Genomic DNA, 17057 nt, shown 5'->3' on the forward strand with positions numbered 1-17057 from the left:
TCCACCCTTGCCCTTTTCCTTCTAAAGCTGAGGGTCAATTAACAAAGCAAGAGAACACTGGCTTTTTTACAATGGAGAACACATTGGCTTCATTGGTCCCATTATGTAAACTACTGAAACACTATTTTCCAGAAGCCCTGTGCTTGTGCATCCTCGGGGACTTATTTGACAATTTTGTGAGTAATGGGAGAAAGCAGCAAACACAACAAACCAAGGGGTAAAATAATGAGAATAGAGAAATGGATCTTAGCAGGACCGCTGCTCATAGTCCCCCAGTTTAATTTCACATTTCGACATTATGTTAACTTCTCAGGCACGTGCAAATGACAACCACGGTGACATTAAATCTGCAGCTAATGTTCTATCCTCTACAAATACGTGTTAGAGAAGGCATTTGTGAGGCAGTCATTATGCAGGGGAAGGCAGGACTCTTGATAAATTCGTTTATAAAACAGTGCCATAGTTGCTTAATTTCTCTTCTCTGACGGAGCTGGGGTAGTAAGAAAGGCATCTGTAACCCCCAAAATACTGATGTGGTTCACTGTGAAAGTTGATGGTTACTATCGATCTCTTGAGATTTAGCACTGAGGGGTTAACATGGGTACCGCCTTGCTGGTTTAATCCAAACTGGTAGCACTTGCATTTAGACATTCCACGAGCAATGCTTTAAAACCGTGCTATCCCCCGAATGGACTAAATGTCTCTGTCTGCACACAAGTTGCCTCGCAAGGGCTTTCTTTGTGCAAGGGATAGGGACCCCTACTCTGACGACTCAGTCAGGTGAGGAAGACCAGTGATGACAAGCAATTACAAGGAAACGTATTCGAATATTCCTGTTCATCCCCGACCTACTCTTGCTTGTTCCACAAACTTCAAGAATGCCCAGGTCTTTCATGTGAACCATGTGTCTGGCTATTTGGAGATACTGGGGTTTAGAATCCTGCAGGGAAGAAGACACTTTGAAAGCCACCCAGCCAGTCCAGAAACACTCAAGAGTTCTTTCATTTGGAACACGCTGATGATGGGTGAGGTGGCAGGAAATTTGAGGAGCTAAAGTCACTTGCCCCCAAAATTACTTTCACTCAGTTGGCTGACTTCTCAAAAACTCCCAGCACCAGCATTATGAATGATTTAGGTTAAATCCATGTATGTCCCTCTGGAATCCAGTTAAAATACAAGAATGTTCAAAAAGGTAGTTCTTCAACCAGCTGTCAGTTATTAGTACCTCAGTACTTAGTTTCATGTCCTGTGCAGCAATTAAATTGAAGAACTTCAATCCAAACAATATTAACTGCACTACCAGCATGTGCTAAGTACAGCGTTCAGCTAGGATTAGGAAGATAAGATGATACCTGCTCACAAAAGACTGTTGAAGCCTAGAGATCAATATAAAAAAGTAGTTTCAGGGCGCCTGGGTGGCTCAGTTGGTTAAGCGACTGCCTTCGGCTCAGGTCATGATCCTGGAGTCCCGGGATCGAGTCCCGCATCGGGCTCCCTGCTCGGCAGGGAGTCTGCTTCTCCCTCTGAACCTCCTCCCTCTCATGCTCTCTGTATCTCATTCTCTCTGTCTCAAATAAATAAATAAAATCTTTAAAAAAAAAAAAAAGTAGTTTCAACATGATAAGGAACCTCATCAGGACTGACTTTCCATGAGTGAGTGGCGGGGGCGGGGAGACGGAAGTACAGGAGAGTCAAGGAAACTCGTTGTAGGAAAAAAAAAAAAATTTGAGGTCAGGGCATTCTAACCACATATGCATACAAACTACCTGGGGATCTTTTTAAAATTACTCCAAAATGGGGCACCTGGGTGGCTCAGTTGGTTAAGCAACTGCCTTCGGCTCAGGTCATGATCCTGGAGTCCCTGGATCGAGTCCCGCATCGGGCTCCCTGCTCGGCAGGGAGTCTGCTTCTCCCTCCGACCCTCCTCCCTCTCATGCTCTCTCTCTATCTCATTCTCTCTCTCAAATAAATAAATAAAATCTTTAAAAAAAATTAAAAAATAAAAAAATAAAATTACTCCAAAATGTCCACGTGATGGGGCCTGAGATTCTGCAGTTTTAACAAGCTCTGAGACAATACCCATACTGCTGTCCACAGAGGCTACTTCGAGTACAATGGACCCAGGTAGTCCTGCATGGAATCCCGACTCAGCAAAGAAGGAAGGAAGGTCAGGAGTTGGCCGCAGAGTTGAAAGAACTGACTTACTGTGTGTCAATCAAAGAGCATAAGCACCAGTAGCAAGAGCGTCAGAGAGCTGGAATGGCTGGAGTCTAATTTCTGATGTGACATGATTCTACATAATGTCCAGGCAATAAGGTCTGGGGGTGATTAGTTTTCTGTGCTGGTTATCGTAGCAAGTAAAAGAAGCAGACTTGGAACAAATATGTATTTATAATTTTATTGGGAAAATTGCCAAAGATTTGGTGTCTTTCCAATCCAAAGAGAGTCGTAGGCTTCTGGTAATATGAGAATCATATGGAAGACCTCTATACTAAAGAATTAATTTGGGCACCTGGGTGGCTCAGTTGGTTAAGCGACTGCCTTCGGCTCAGGTCATGATCCTGGAGTCCCGGGATCGAGTCCCGCATCGGGCTCCCTGCTCAGCAGGGAGTCTGCTTCTCCCTCTGACCCTACCCCCTCTCATGCTGTCTCTCATTCTCTCTGTCTCAAATAAATAAATAAAAAATAAAATCTTTAAAAAAAAAAGAATTAATTTGAGTCATCTGGAATCATCAAGGTTTGTATGAGGAAAATGAGACCCCCTCCGCCCTTTGTTTAGAACTTACAAGGAGCCATAATTGGCCAGCCAACTTTTGGAAGGTGTTTGAAATGCAAAAGCAGATTTTCACATTCCTTTTTCCACTTTTTTTTTTTTTTCTGAGCATGTTCTGAGTAGTAAATGTACACTAGAGGTGTCGTTTGCCTTTATTTGCCATCATCAGTCATTTGCCATGTTTCCTAAATGAGAATTTCATAAAATGGTAGGGCTCTATAGTGCCTCAGGGGCCATTTATCGAGGGACACTTTAGAGCAAAAGAACAGAGCTGATCCAGGAAGCTTGGAAACTTCATTAGAAATAGAAAACACAGGACCCCTCGGTGGCTCAGTTGGTTGGGCGTCTGCCTTTGGCTCAGGTCGTGATATCCCAGGGTCCTTGGGATCGAGTCCCATGTGGGGCTCCTTGCTCAGCGGGGAGCCTGCTTCTCCCTCTGCTTGTGCGCTTGCTCTCTGTCGCTCTCTGACAAATACATAAATAAATAAAAATCTTTAAAAAATAAAAAAATTAAAAGAAAATACATGTTAGTTCTCAACTCCTAAACTGAAAGGTTGATACGAGTGAGTATGGTCATGTACTCCTGTTCATACAAGCTTTCTCGGTGTTTCCTGGGTGTTCTGTACTAGGAACTGATCCAAGTTTAGGTAACTCACATTACCAGTGCATATGCTACCACTTATTACAGAGAATGTTTATCTTTTACAAGTTCTCACCTGCCCAGGTAAAGCTGAGTCACATTCACATTCTATTGAAATATACTAAAAAGAGTCTCTGTAGGTCTGGCTTTGATGGCCTTTTCCTGCTTCCTTGAAAAGGCCAATTTATCCACTTTTCTACCTCTTACTCCTTCGAATTGCCCCTGAATATCTTAATTCAGTTAATGGTGTTACCTGGCTGCTTCAGCCAAAAAAGGTGAATTAACATTCTCAGATTGTTGGTTATCAAAATGCAGTCTCCAGACTGGCAACATTAAGTAGCGTTACCGAAAACTTGTTGGAAATGCACGTTCTAGAGCCCAACCAAGACCTACTAAGTCATGACCTCTTGTGATGGGACTCAGCCATCTGCTTTAATAGCCCCCAGTAATTCTGATCACAGTCAAGTTTGAGAACCATTAAATTTTAAAACAGGTTAACATTACATGTTCTATAGACATTTAATTTACAATTTAGAGTTTTCAATTCGCTGTGTTCTTGTTGTGTTAGTACACACACACATATTTGTAGACCCATGAAATATTCCTAAGGCCCAAGGCACTATGTATTTCCTAGTGGACAAAATGATGTCGTTCTGGTTTATTATCGCCAAAAAAGATGTTCCGGGAACAACAGGTACAGTGCAATCATCTTGCTGCTAAGAGAAGAGACACTGTGGATAAAATATTTTCGGAAATAATCTGTTTAGATATATGTCTTCCCCCACCAGACCCTCCACTTCTTGCAAGAAGGGGCCCTATCCAAGTTCTGGACCCACTGCGTATACACGGTGTACAGCGTACACAGAGCGCTCAGAAAATGTGTGTTCAATGCAAAACTGAAATATGGTTGACCAGCTAAAGAAATGGACTGAGAAACCTTTACTTAGATTTATTACATGCTGATTGATGAGCTTATGTTTAGCTTAGTTCTATTTTCTATGTGTTGAGTACAGCTTTGCTTGGTTGGTTGAATTAAGAGTAACCATCTTAGTAAAACCCAAGCATTACTGAGTTGGGAACAATGGTAAGGAGTTGATAACAATGAAAAACATGTTTTGTCCAGCAGATGTCAGTAGAGCTCAGTTTAATAATTTCAATTGTTAATGAACTTGAAAAATTAATGGAGTTGATGAGAGGGAAAACACTTGCAGCGGGAATAGCATTTCTTTGTTGACATTTAAGAAATGGCGTCTACGCCAAAAACTCCTTGCAACAACTAAGGCATATTGGAAATGCTGCAAGTATTGACTTCAAAACGTGTGACTCCAAAACGAACATGGCCTTAATGGTAAATTTCTTCCACTTCAAAGTTCCAAGTATTTTTACGTGGACATCAGGTTATTGCTAACTAGAGCCAAAATCATGAGAGATGAGAGGAGTACAAGGCTGTATACATAAGATTATTCCAACATGGATTATGATGCTGGTTGAGCCTATTTTCTGAAGAGCAGAACTCATTTCACTGCACCAATTATTTGGCCTTCTTTCGGGAGAGTAATATTAAACAATACTTTTACACTTTTAGAAATAGAAAGACCTTTCCAAGCCTGTACATTTAAAAGCACAGGGGGTAAGTTAAAACAGAGCCCAAAGTGCTGTGTGTGTGTGTGTGTGTGTCTGTATGTGTGTTTTACTGAAAGAAAATTCACTTCAAATTCACCAAACCCAAAGTGTTTTGAAAGAGACTGATGCGGGGCGCCTGGGTGGCTCAGTTGGTTGAGCATCTGCCTTCAGCTCAGGTCAGGATCCCAGGGTCCTGGGATGGAAGCCCGCGTCTGGCTCCTTGCTCAGTGGAGAGCCTGCTTCTCCCTCTGCCCCTCCGCCCACCACTCGTGCTCCCTCTCCTCCCATCCCTCTCACTCTCTCTCTAAAAAATAATTTAAAAAAAAAGAGAAAAGAAAGAGACTGATGAAGCCATCACACTGGAAATATTCTAACTATCATTAGTATCATTAGGCTTTTCCTCGCTCTGAATGTCTAATTTGTTTATACCTAAGAAAAGTCAGCAGATCTTTCTGGTAAGCCTTAAAAGGCACCTCTCTACTAAGGATGTCCTGGAATCAAGCCCTGTGACCTTTGGCCTCTGACCCTCCCCTCGGGCTCCAGTGTTCTTCTCTATACCGCAACCACACCCTCCTTTCATTGCCTTGAGGATAGATTTGTGAAATCGGACCCAAGGACCTCAGGGGTCACGGACTGGAGGCTCTCACACTCCCCCAGGGCTAGGCCCGGAGATATGCGTAGAGGTGGATTGAGAGGCCTTTAGCATTCGGCCACGTTTCCTCCAGAGTAGGTCCTTGCTAATGGAGTAGCTATTTCCCTTTTATTGACTTATTCCCAGCCAAAAGTAAATGAAATGGCTCTTTTGAAGCTCAATCCCCTCCAAAACACATACACACCACACACACACACACACACACACACACACACGCACACACACACACACACACTCCCAACCTCAGGGCTCTGCCACCATCTTCTTCATATCCCTCCTTCCTGTTCCCAGGAAAGTAGGCCTCACGCCACCCTGAGTCCCTGGGGTACCATTCACGATGGATAGGTACTTTTATAAAATCACTTTCCTCTGCGGCAGCCCATTTACTATACTTTTTAAAATTACCATATCTTAATGGGGAGAAAGGAAGTTTATATTCTCGGCAACATTAGAGGATTAAAAAAGACAAGAAGCAACTGACTTTTATTAATAACTTTGCTGGAAAGTGGCAAGGCAACATCTGGAATACTTATTACCCATTTGGCATGCTGTTCATCTCCATGGATAAGATTCAACATGACAAGCTCTGTCAAAAGGAAATAGGCTCCATCTAGTTAAATTAGAATGATTAGGGTCATTTAGACAGAGGAAGTTTAATTTGTATGGATCTAGAAATTTTATACAAACTGGAATACCTAAGTACTTAATCTTCCCTGAAGCTCAATTTAAAATTGAAAGAGACTATTGCATAGATCTGTAATGAGATGAGACATATTAGAAATTAATTTAACTATTACTGCCCTGTGAGCACGTAGCCCAAGAAATCAAAGAATGTTTCACTTGCAGTTAGTACACAATAATAGAAGAAAATGTTCTGCTACAAGTCATTATCTATTCTATTGTTTTATCAACCCTTTAAATGGAAACTTAAGCACCCAGAGCGAACTTGAATTTTTTTGTACTGCTTTTTAAAAATTTTCCTACCAAATTTGTGCTACAAAGTAAATGTAACCTTCTACAATGAGGGTGCTTAAACTTTCTGGTGTCTGGGACTCTTTTAACAATTGTTGGAAGCTATGGATAGATTTGGATCCCTTCTCAAAATAATGTTTTAAACATATAAAATAAAATACTTAGGATTTTTGTTTTCCGTATGAAAATAGCATTTTAATATGTAAGATTACAAAGGAAATCCACTGTATTGAAATATAGATACCAAAGTAGCTCTAAATGTGGAGTATATGTGCTTCTTTATTAGCACATCTAGTAAAATCTAGTTCTGTATCTATTATTATTTTGAAGTAATTATGAATAGAAATAACTGCTAGCCTGTGAAATAAAAATATGGGTGAGTCCCAGCAATGATAAAGTCTCAGGTAGTATAAATACAGCTGTGTTCATTGTCTACATTAATAATTGAGGGAAATGTTTAATTTCAGTTAAAACCTGGTAAAAATTAATACGTGATTGTTTTTTATCCATGTTTGTAGACCACCAAATCTATTTAACAACCACCAAGGGTTGGTTAAGAACTCTGGTTCTATGGTTAAGCAGATGTGTAGAATGCCATTAGGACTAAGGGGGGTCACTAGCACCTGGCAAGCATTGATGGCAAAAACAGAATGCAATTCCTTAGTTAGCTAATTAACAGCCTGGCAGATATGAGGGCTGAACTACCCAACTCGATCACAGCAGAATCGTCAAATCTCCACTTCACTTCATGCCACATTTCCAGACCACATAGGCCCATCCCAGTCTTAAGAGGGGACAATGATTATAATTACCTCATTCAAAGAACTGATCAGAGCCCCCTCATTTGGCTAATTCTGTATCTTAGTGTACTCTCTTATTTAAAATACCTTTTTCACCTGTAATGTAATGGTAAGAAGTCTTGAAGTGTTCTCATAAACTCTCTATTACCTTCTTTCGTGTAAAGAGCATAATGCCTTCCTTGAAAAGGTCAACAACATTTATTCAATGCTCATCTGATGCCAGATGCCGCAAGGGCTGGGTGCTGAGGAGCCAAAATTGAGTAATATGTTGGCATTGTCCTGCCTTTAGAAAATTCATAAACTACTGGGCGAATCAAATGAGTGAACAACTAAATCCCATACCAGATTGTAGTTCTCATGGTCGGTGCTACCAAGTGCTATTGGACCACAGAAGAGAGACGTTCCTTCTGAGGCTGGAGGAAAATGAAGACTGCAGATGGGGAGTCAGGATAGTTGTCTGCAACATGTACAAAAATAGTGACAAGGAAGAATGGGAAGACCAGTCAGGGGGTCTTGTTTTATCAACTCTTTCTCAGGGGTCTCGCAGACTTGTGTAAAGGGAAGGCATGTTTGAGGAAAGGGTGGAGAGAAGTGGGGGGTAAGGTCATAAATGCAAAACATAATTGTGATAGGGTCTTAGGTTTCTTGTTAAGCAGTTTGGACTTTACCTTGTTGGCTGGTGTTATGTGAACCAGCATCATCAGCATCGCTTGGGAGCCTGTTGGAAATGTACATTCTCCGACCCCAACCCAGACCTACTGCCTCTGAAATCTGAGGGTAGCACCTACTCATCTGTGTTTTAACAAGCCCTCCAGCCAATTCTGATTTACACTAGAGTTTGAGAACTACTACTGTCAACATTAGGGAGCCATATCACTAATGATAGGTTCAAAAAAACCACAAAAACGTAGGGGCAAAAAAGCAATCCTCCTCCATTGTCAGCAGAGTAAATGATACAGCTAGATTTGCAAATGGGAAAATTACTTATTTCTTCACATGGAAGATGAGTTGGAAGAAAGAAAAGGCTAGGGGCAGGAAGGCCATTCGGAGGCTGTACAACGTCCCAAGGAAGCCCAGGAAAGATCAGAACCCAAGAAGCGGTGGTGAAGATGAACAGAGGAAATAGCCTTGTGATGATTGACAGGTGGGGGCCAGGTGGACATGGATGAGGAGGAGAGACAAATGTCAACGGTGACCTATTTCTTTAGCAACTGCCTTGAAAAGCTTGCTTGGAAGTCCTCATAGCACACCTGGCCTTTGACAGTGTGGCCAGAACTCACCTGCTGGGTTCTTTTACCATTGCAGTTTAAAAAGGGAACATATAGTCCTACTGTTAGTGATGGATGATGCATGTATTTGAGTTGTTTTCGGAAAGAATCTGTCCAAGACCCAGGATTTTAGGAACAAAGAGAAGAACACACGAATCAAAAAGACCTGATACTGGATTTCTTGTGGAAGTGACTGATGCCAGGGCTGGAGAAAGGGAAGTATAAGAGGAGCCTGGGACATCATGTGGTGCCACAAAATAAAGAAACACTCGCTAAAAGGTGGAGGGAACATGGAAATGACACAGGAGCCAATCTAAGAAGCTCCTAAGGGCCAATGCGAAAACAATTTAGCAAGAAAATAAGTAATAGTATTGGGTCCTGGCCCAGGAACACATCACTTCTGTAGTATTCTTGCAAAAAGTACATAACCTCAATCTAATAATGAGAAAACATCAGACATATTGAGAAACATTCTACAAAATGCCTGAGAAGAAGTCCTCAGAAGTGTCAAGGTTATGACAGAGCCTGAAGAACTGTAACAAGTAAGGAGGGGCCAAGGAAATGGGTCAACTCAGTGCCATGTGGGAGCCAGAAGTGGATCCTAAAACAGAATAAACCAGTGGTGAAAACCTGGTAAAATCTAAATGAAGTCTGTAATTTAGTTAATAGTGTTATAAGAATTTCCTGGTGTCAAGAACTATGCATTGTAAGGTGTTAATGTGAAGGGAAGGTAGGTGAAGAATATAGGGGCACTCTATATACTATTTTTGTAATCTTTCTGGAAGTCTAAATTTATTTCAAAATTGAATTTTAAATAAAGTAAATAACGGTCACCGTTTGAATCCTTTTGCTGGCCTGTGGAACTGTTCCAACCACTACCGGGCAGCTCCTTTTGGGGGGAGTTCTAACGGCTACAATCCACTGTAATTTTCTTGAGCCTGGGAACCCAATCTTATGTGTGCTGATTCCTTCGAGAATTTAGGGAACTTAGAAACGGATTTACCCTGAAGTTCCATGAAGCTTAAACTTTGGGGATATTTATCTGCATAGGCTCCACTGAGCACTAGGAGTTGCTGGGAGCTGTAGAATGTTCTATCTAGGGAAGGAAATCAGACGCATTTCTATGTAAGCAATTCTGGTAAATTGCCTGAAGAAAGCTCAAAAGAAAGGGACTAAATCTGTTAAGTCTCAGTACCTTGTTATGATTGCTTTCCTCATTCCAAATAAACACTCACTTTGGCATCTGAGGTTGTATTTGTAATTGCCTTTTTGTGAAAAGGGTCTCCCAAATCAGGCAAGATTCAGTACCAACAAACCTGGATAAACTTCTGTTCCTAGCACAGGTGCTCAATAAACATTTCAATTAAATTATTAGAAAAATCATCTCCACTTCCGTAAAATAGAATTAATGATATTGATCATTAATCACCTAACAACAGAGGTGGAAAGGTTTAATATTGGGAAGATTTTTATATAATTCTCTCTACAGCACCTTTAATCTTTTTTTTTTTTTTAAAGATTTTATTTATTTATTTGAGAGAGAGAGAATGAGAGAGCACATGAGAGGGGGGAGGGTCAGAGGGAGAGAAGCAGGCTCCCCGCTGAGCAGGGAGCCTGATGCGGGACTCGATCCCGGGACTCCAGGATCATGACCTGAGCCGAAGACAGTCGCTTAACGAACTGAGCCACCCAGGCGCCCACCTTTAATCTTTTTAAAGCTACTTTTGCATTTATACTCACAGCATCTACACGTTAGCGCTTTCAAAATCCGAAGAGATTTTCAACATTTCCTTTTAGAAATGAGTGAACAGTCAGTCCCAAAGAGGTTAAGTAATTCAAGGACACACAGCTAGCAGCAGATTGATGGAAGGAAGAGGGAAGGGGGCAGGCACAGGCCTACTGATTTGGGGGCAGGTCGGGGGGAGGGTTGACAGGATTTCTATACACTGCCCTAAAATAGTCTTCTATTTTTTTTTTCCGTACCGGTAACTACAACAAAAGATCGTTTGCCCCATTTTGTACCTTCTACAGTCACATAGTACAATTTTAGTAGACGATGAACCACTGTATTAAGCTAGCCTCGTACGCATTAACAAGCTCTACTCAAAACTCTTAAGTCGAAGCAACCATGTGCCTGTATGAAAAGAATAAAGCAGAGAAATATAGGGCAAGAGTTGGGGTTGGGCTGGGATGGGGTCAGAGGAATGTTTCTTAGGCGCCGGGAAATCTCTTGCAGGCAGTGTGTGCTCTTGGGGACACTTGATGCTTACGGACTTTTGCAGTGACTGCAGTCTGTCACCGCCTCACAGTGACTCCGGGTTGAAACCAAATCCACTGTTAGTTCATCCCTCATCAATCTGGAGCCAAGCCTAGAAATAGTTCACTGCTCCTTAATGGCATTTGGGATGGGAGCAAACGTCCTACACCGCGGCGCCTCTTGGCTCTAATCAGATAAATTAAGGAGTTGAGCATGTTTCCACCATTTGGTTTAGTTTTATTTTAGTCCCCAAGTCCCTTTGCTCCCATTTTAAGGCCTGGCCCTGGCTCACTGGTGAAGCCCATGCTGCCTTATCACTGAGAGAAGCTTCCTCAAGTAGAAGCGCCGCATGCCATAGCCGTCCTGCAAACCAGTGCCCAGCAAAACAGTTGTCAGCTGTCCCGTAACATCACAGAGGCCGTCTCCTCGTCTTGACGGGGCTTAGACTCCTCTCCTTTCAAAAATAAATTAATGAAGCCTTCCTGAGAGAGTACACTAGGTGATTTTTTAAGAGTTAAAAGAGTGTTTTTCAAGATCGGGATTAAAAACTGGGCACATAGACTCTGTTTATAGAGACAGCCTAAGGTGTAGAGAATAATACTTAATTTCATCTTTGAAGAGAGCTAGTATTCCAATCACAAATTTTCTTCCACCGCAGTAATAGCTGAATCATAACCTTGCTGATATTCTACAGTTTTCTGACCTCCAAAACTGCAGTTTCATAGGGTTCACATAAATATTTATTGATATCTCCAGCTAATTGGTTCAGCTCTCTCTTTTTACTTCTCTGTGTAGATAGATAGCTCTTGGAATTCCTAACAGCAAGATAAATTCTATAGTCACCATAACTTGCAAATGGCATTGTTCTGGCATCACTAGGACTCTTCTCCTATAGTTACAGTGACATGAAGCGGCTCCTCTTTGCAAGTTCATATATTACCCACAAAAATATAAACAACATATAGGCAAATGAAGAAGGAGTAAAAGAAGGCAATGCCAATTGCTATTAGCTTTATCCTCCCCTCTCGCTATCTGCCTAACTAGCTGTAAACTGCAAATGAGTGCTGTTGACTGGAGAAAATCCATGCCAATCCAGTTATTTCACCAACAATATGTCCATCTTCTATTGTATAGATGAGAAGTTTGCATTGGAATAGCATTTACGTAGTTCTGGCGGAAGACTAGTGTAACAGCAGAAAAGACTTGAACCTTGGTTCCTATGCTTAGAAGTTGTGTGATGTGGGGCAAATTACTTAACATTTCTGGGACTTTCGATTCCCTAAGGGTAAAATGGAGACCACGATCCTGCTCTGCACTTTACAGAGTAGTTGTGAGGGTTCCACAGGATAACATATGTAAAGTACAAAAAGCATCTAGCAAGACACCTGGCTCCCAGGCTCCTAGTGAGTACTCAATAAATTATCCTTTTTAAAAATTATTATTATTATTATTATTTTGACAGCAGGGTGTTAAAGGTTCAACCAGTTGTTTATCACTTCTGGAAGGAGCAAGGAGGAAGAAGAGCTGGACAGCGCTTTTTTTCCACGTTTATCCTACTACCTTGCAGTTTGCTCCTTAACCCCACTACCTTTCTTACTTTCCTTGGAGTCCTAGCAAGAAATCGCCAATCCGTGTTACTAGAGCAATTTCCTGAACCTTTGAATTCAAAGGGTTTGAGACCAAATATAAAATGTGACAACAAATGAAGAGGATAATTTGAGTATTAACTTTACCTGGAAATCATCAAAATGGCTTCCCAAGAAGGCATAAGGTGACCTTCTGAGATGTGGCGAGTGTTCTATATTTTGATTTAAGCGGTAGTAAAAATTCATTTTGTACTTTATATAAGTTACATCTCAGTAAAAAAGAAAATTAGAAAAATAACTTTTCTTATTACAAACCTATCTTCTCCCTTTTTAATTACTGAAGAGATGGTTTTGTTTTAAGAACTCTAGATTCTAAGTCTTCTTGCCGTTTATTAACAAAGTTAATATTTTTAAATGAATTGGAACACAGATTTCAAAGATTAATAAAGACTTCATTGGGATGAAAATAGGGCAGGCCCCAGGAAAATAGCTTCTCGGCTCTTCTATTTAGATATAAAACTATCTAGGAGAGAAAACGGGAATTTTGGAGGTGAACACAGTGGATATAGGAATTACACTCTGCTGGTCAGTTTCACCCAGGACTCTCACCATCCCCTGTCCACTATAAAGGCAAACACCTTCACTTTTCATCCTTAGGACTTCGCACAGTGGCAGGTATGTAGGGTCTCAGGAAGTTGGATGACCACACACCTTGGGAGTGTCCTGATATATGCCTATTGTTTCTGGCTTGATTATTAATCATGCCCTGTTCACTATCAAAAGTGTCTCAGTTTGGAAAATAAGCTATATAGTCATCCCATCAGAAAGAGTCAGTGTTTGTTGAGCCTTATTTTTATCAATACTCTTCTTGGTATTGCAAAGTGACGTACGGCAATTTGATCTTCACAGTCATTCGATCCTTTTGGCAGATATTAGTAGCCTCTAACAAAAAGAGCCATATCTCCTTGTAACCTGGCTGACACACTGGCATATTATCTAGAAAAAGGAAATCTGAAGACAGAATTCTGTCATTTGTACAAACATCAATTGACCAGCAGTCACAAAAGCATCTATCCAGGCATACAGCCTGTTCTGGGAAGCTCTGTGAACTCCAGCTCGTTGTCCATCAGGCACTGGAATGAGCACCTTGCACAAAATGGTGATCCAAGGCAGAGATGATGATGCTCTAATGGCAGGATCATCAGCTTTCTGGTCAGGGAAGTCAGCTGAATTCCTGGTTCAGTTGTAGGGACCAGAAACAAATGAGAATAGAACACCTTTCAAAGGATATTTTTGATTTCTCCATGTTTATAAATCCTTTTGTAGGCCTGTTCTATGTTTCAGCCAATCCACACATCTTTAGCACCACTCAGTTCACCACTGAAAAGCATTTCTAACTTCCCTCATGCTAGGTAATGAACTCTCTAATGTAGGTTCAGAGAGCAACATTTGAAATACTTACCATCTCTCTGGAGTACAGACTCCAGCAGAGGGTTTTTCCAACACTGAAGAACCACTGATGTGCTCCTGTTCCTTGGGTATATACTGCATCAAACTATATACATATACAGCATACTCCTTATGTTTTAAAGTACTCAAGTATTATTTAGAATTAAATTACAGGGGTGCCTGGGTGGCTCAGTCCATTAAGCATCCAACTCTTGATCTCAGCTCAGGTCTTAATCTCAGGGTCGTGAGTTCAAGCCCTCTGCTGGGATCTACACTGGGCATGGAGCCTACTTAAAAAAAATAAAGGAGAACCTCATTGTTGAATTAAATTACAGACAATATACTTGATATGTGTTCTGCATTACATATTCAAATACTCAGCATGTACCATTGAAACAGCAATAAAAGTGACCCTCAAAGGGTCAACACTGACCTCCCACTCTCCCGTCCTCCATTTTTCTCCAGGAGCAGAAGCTCAGAGCTATAAGCCTTGGGCAAAATGGGGTCTTAAGAAACATTTGCACTCTTGTGCCAGGTCATAAGGCTATAGTGGAAAGGGACTAGGGCAGATACTTTCTAGAATGCTGTTCGTCTCAGAATTCTCCCTTACATGGTGTTCTCCCTACGATTCTTACCTCTCTCCCCTGCAGCCATCTGATGTGGTAAATGGGACACAGACATATTTCCCACTCCCTTTTGGATGTCAGACAGAATCTGAATGGAACCAGATGAAGGGAAACAGAAGGTCAGGCCAGTCCTTTTTGGTTGGGGAATGAAGGATGCCCCTCTGTCTTTTTCTGCATTTTTCCTTACTTGCTTCTCTAGAAATTAAAAATAAGCTTGGGAGCCTCATAAGGATCTTCTCAAAAGAGAAATAGGAGCAGGTCCTTTTCAACTGCATTAAATCTAGACGTTAAGGTAAAAGAGGAAAACAAGGCATCAAAATTCACGTAGATCTGAGAAAGGAAAGTAAGGTAAAAGGGCAGGAGGGGTTCAGAGTCAGATGTCTAGAGCGTGAAGAAGTTGTACATATGTCTGGAGAATTCTTCAGAATTCTAAGCAAGGATGGCCACACAGAGGTTGTCAAATCCAAGTTTGCACCTTTAACCTAGTGTTGGCACCACACACTTGAGACACTCATTCCTGTCAATGATTAGTCATTCTTGTCATTTAAAATTTGAGCAACAGTTATGACAAAGCAGAGAGAAAAAAATCTAAGTTGATATAACTGCTGATAAAAACTCATACTCGGGGCGCCTGGGTGGCTCAGTCGTTAAGCGTCTGCCTTCAGCTCAGGTCATGATCCCAGGGTCCTGGGATCGAGCCCCGCATCAGGCTCTCTGCTCGGCAGGAAGCCTGCTTCTCCCTCTCCCACTCCCCCTGCTTGTGTTCCCTCTCTCGCTGTGTCTCTCTCTGTCAAATAAATAAATAAAAATCTTTAAAAAAAACCAAAAAAAAACACTCATACTCAAATTTGTCAGAGCAAGTACAAAATGGTACAAATCCTACAATTATGTCACCATTGTATTTTTTAAAACAATGATTAGATGGGTAATACCAGCTTCCAGAAGATATTCCTCTAATCATGCATTAATAGCTTCCACACTCAAGTGTACTTAAGAGCTAAAGCACTATATTTTTGAGCCATCTAGATTTCTAGTAGGGAAGTCTTCCTGTTTCCAGATGTCATTGTGCTGAGCATTCCCCAGAATCATTGTCTTGGACTGTTTCCTTCATTCATTTTATTCTGTGCTGCTTCGGAAAAAAGAGTATTGTTCACATAATCTCTGAGAACAGAGAATAGGCTCAGAGAGTTCAGAAATATTCTGCTGGCGTTCATTTTAATACCATAGCTGAAGACTTGTTCCTTTTCCCTGTGAATCTCTCACACAATCAACATGATGTATTTAGAACTAATTATACAAATACCACTTTAAGCCCCATTGTATTCTCCAACAGCCTTCAATTAAGTGCAATGGCACTATATTTGGAAGAGAGCTTTGCACTGCCTCAAAAGTTCCAACTGGAAAGAGAATGTGCATGTCCAGAGATTCCATGCTGCACATTAAATATTAATGCTTTCAAAGAGAATTTTGCAAACATTTGTCATTAAATTCAGTCATTAACAGCACTTTCTGGGTATTTTAGAAATATTTGATGATTACAGGTGCATATTGATTCTTATCACAAGTTATCTACATTGATTAGCACCATTTTAGTAAATAAAATTCATTTCAATAAAAAATAATGTAACTTTTGGATACAGAATCACTGTAAAATTAATTAAGGAAACATTAAGAATTTTTCCTCAGAAACCTATCAACAAGGGAAGTGGCAAAGACGAATTGAGGCATTTCTCATGAGCCAGCATTTTCTCCGTGTAGGAAAACCCAGGACAGTGCAGCTTTCTGCCCCTACTTTAATTGGAACTCATGCATTATTTATTCAAAAAATATTTATTAAGCACTGCCGCTGGGTCTATGCAAGTCTAACACCCACAATTCAATTTGATGACGGCTTAAGGCATTTCCTGAGTATATGAATGACCCTTACTACCTCTGAGGGAAACTGAGTCATGCCAAAACCATGACATTTTGAGTAAATTCTGCAGCTAAGGAAAAAAAAAAAGGTGGAAGGGAAGCAAGGCCTGTCACTGTTTATCACGGCAGAGGGGAAGCCAACTAGAAGACAAAATGGATTCTTTCTTGTCCCTTCATTCCCAGGAAAATCCTCTCATTCAGAAGATGAAATGGAGGGGCGCCTGGGTGGCTCAGTTGGTTAAGCAACTGCCTTCGGCTCAGGTCATGATCCTGGAGTCCCGGGATCGAGTCCCGCATTGGGCTCCCTGCTCGGCGGGGAGTCTGCTTCTCCCTCTGATCCTCCCCCTCTCATGCTCTCTGTCTCCCATTCTCTCTCTCAGATAAATAAATAAAAAATCTTTAAAAAAAAAAAAAAAAAAGAAGAAGATGAAATGGAGATGAGAAGGGGATAGAACAATACCTGTGGGAAGAATCCCAATCTTGCCTGAATCTCCATA

The 17057-nt window shown here is 41.1% G+C and overlaps 1 long non-coding RNA gene across 2 annotated transcripts in view; it reads right to left on the reverse strand.

The window, feature by feature from the left end:
• Positions 1–2384: 2384 nt before the first annotated feature.
• LOC145720473 (uncharacterized) overlaps positions 2385–17057 on the reverse strand; it is a 122829-nt gene continuing 108156 nt past the window's right edge. For both annotated transcript variants that reach the window (XR_014143401.1, XR_014143402.1), the window contains one exon: positions 2385–3234. This is a non-coding gene — a long non-coding RNA (uncharacterized LOC145720473). The remainder of the gene's footprint in view (positions 3235–17057) is intronic.

The sequence above is a fragment of the Leptonychotes weddellii genome, chromosome 3, assembly GCF_054177405.1.
Source record: "Leptonychotes weddellii isolate Sample4059 chromosome 3, ASM5417740v2, whole genome shotgun sequence".
NCBI lineage: Eukaryota > Metazoa > Chordata > Mammalia > Carnivora > Phocidae > Leptonychotes > Leptonychotes weddellii.